Source organism: Pipistrellus kuhlii, unplaced genomic scaffold (genome assembly GCF_014108245.1).
Source record: "Pipistrellus kuhlii isolate mPipKuh1 unplaced genomic scaffold, mPipKuh1.p scaffold_m20_p_4, whole genome shotgun sequence".
NCBI classification, from domain to species: domain Eukaryota; kingdom Metazoa; phylum Chordata; class Mammalia; order Chiroptera; family Vespertilionidae; genus Pipistrellus; species Pipistrellus kuhlii.
Genome location: NW_023425540.1, coordinates 58,065,146 through 58,067,590, shown reverse-complemented (window position 1 = coordinate 58,067,590; position 2,445 = coordinate 58,065,146). Strand labels below are relative to the sequence as shown.

The window sequence follows — 2,445 nt, the reverse complement described above, 5'->3', positions numbered from 1 at the left end:
CTGTTTCTGACCCTCACTTTGATCCTTTGGCTCTTGTTCAGCTCAGCTCCTCCAGCCTGATGAACTTTTTGATTTATTATTCTTTTGGTTGACTTCACTGGACTTTTAATTAACTTTCTTCCTCTGATAGTTCCATACTAGCCCTGTTGGCCTCCTCCCAGGATCCCCTCCAACACTTGCAGACTCTTCTCCAGGGCAGCCCTGATTGGAGATGAACTGACTCCACTGTCCCACCCTCCACATGGCTTTGCCCAGGGGGCTGCAAAAAGCAGTCTTAACATTTAAAAGACCAAAATTTTCTCTCAATTGTTACAGTATCATAATTTTAGTATGTTAATTAAAATAATGTTGAAACCACCAAGCTCTTTAAGGTCTATAAGTGACAGGTATCAATTTAGGCACCTACATTTGACCTCAATGAGAAAGTACACTTTTTAAAATATATATTTTTATTGATTTCAGAGAGAAAGGGAGAGGGAGAGAGAGATAAAAATATCAGTGATGAGAGAGAATCATTGATTGGCTGCCTCCTGCCTGCTCCCTACTGGGGATTAGCCCACAACTCCGGGCATGTGCCCTGCCCAGGAATTGAACCTGGTAGATTCTCAACCAATGAGCCACACTGGCTAGGCTGGCTAGTACACTTTTAAATCCTTGGAGGGCGGGGGGAATCTAGGCTTGAAATCCCAGGTTTACAAGTGGAATTCAAAATTAAGCTGCTGATCTATTAACACAGAGGCAGCATGTAGAACTCATTTTTAAAAAATGAAGAAATGCAAGTCTTCTGAAGAAAATCAGGGAAAAGTGTATCCACATGAACATAATATAAGTGAATGTTCTGAGCACTAATGCAATGCCTTTCAGATTGTCTGCCTCTTGGGCAGCCTTATTCAAATACCTGAACCTACATTCCTAAGATAAATTGAACTTTTCATGCCTCTCAGTCCTCATATGGAAAATGAAGAACTGTAAGTAAATAGTAATGTTTTTCTTTATTTTTTTTTTGTGTGTGTGTTGTGTGTGTGTGTGTGTGTGTGTGTGTATGTTTGTCCAGCATTGCCTCTGTGATGTTCCAGTTTTCTCAGTGAAGAACCAAGTGTATTATACGGTATTTTCCGGCGTATAAGACGACACTGTGTTCTAGTAAAAAACCTGCTCAGATTGGCCAGTCAGAGAGGCGGTCTATTAAAAAAAGAACTGGTAAGACTATACTTTCAGGGATCATTTCTATAGTTCGTTACTAAAAAAAGAACTGGTGTTGCCTCGGAAGTGGGGGGTAGTCTTATACAGCGAATATAGGCCTAAACCTATGTTTTAACTGTAAAATTAGGGGGTCGTCTTATACGCCAGAAAATACGGTAATTTCCTCCCTTGGGACTTGTGGTCCACTGTGCCTTCTGCCCAGAAAATTCCCCTTTCATCTGTTCTTCCAAATCCAATCAGATTCTATCCTTTCCTTCAAGTTTTTTATAACTGTACCAGCCAGCTATGTTTTGTTTTATCCTTTGAAGTTTTACATTGCTCATTGTTCTTCTAGCATTGCTTATTTGACTCAACTACAGTTTCATGAAAATTTACCTAAGGAGACCGATTGACATATAAATTTGCCTAGTGTTGCTTTTTATTAAAATATAGGTCCTAAGTTAGTAATTTGGATTTGTTATTTGTATAATTTCTTAGTTCTAGATTTCAAAATGGCTCTTTTAAGCCCTGGCCAGTGTTGCTCAGTTGTTAGAGTTGGCGGGTTTGATTCCCGGAAAAGGGCAAATATCTGGGTTGCAGAATCAATCTCTGCCCACCCAAGTCAGAGCATGTGTAGGAGGCAACGAATTAAGATGTCTCTCTCATGTTGATGTTTCTCTCTCTTTCCATATTCTCCCTCCCTTCCACTTTCTCTTCTAAAAAGAAAAAGAAAATCAATGGGAGAAAATATTCTCAAGTGAAGATTAACAACAAACAAACAAAAAAGCTTTCTTTCAAAATGAGTTGTGAATTGGCAGTTTCTGGACCATATTCAATGCAAGAAGTGATTTTTTCCCCCCTCAGAGTTTTGGATTGCCCAATGTTTTAAAGTTAAATTATTATATATTCAATGTTTTTAAATTGGAAGATTTCACCAACAACATATATCTGTAACTTTTCTTCAACTATCTGAATACTTAGCAGCACTGGGGCCTCCTGATCACTTGTAGGAGCGAGCACTCAATCTAGACAGGCCCTTGTCCTTATGTCACTCACGCTTCCATAGCACTCTGTGCCCATTGCCTTCCATCTTCCAATCATTTCACTCCACTCATTTGCCTTGTCTGTCTCGCCCCTCCCCATAGCACCTGAGCTAGCAAAGTCCTCCTCACCAAATTGTTTTTGACCAGTTTGGTGCTATTTAAATTTTAGTAGCATTTTTTAAGCTTCCTCTTATCTTCACTTTAGGCTTAAAAATTCTTC

The 2,445-nt window shown here is 39.4% G+C and overlaps 1 pseudogene; it reads left to right on the top strand.

The window, feature by feature from the left end:
* The first annotated feature begins 1,202 nt into the window (after positions 1–1,202).
* LOC118704065 lies at positions 1,203–1,278 on the top strand (annotated as a pseudogene).
* The last annotated feature ends 1,167 nt before the right edge of the window (positions 1,279–2,445 follow it).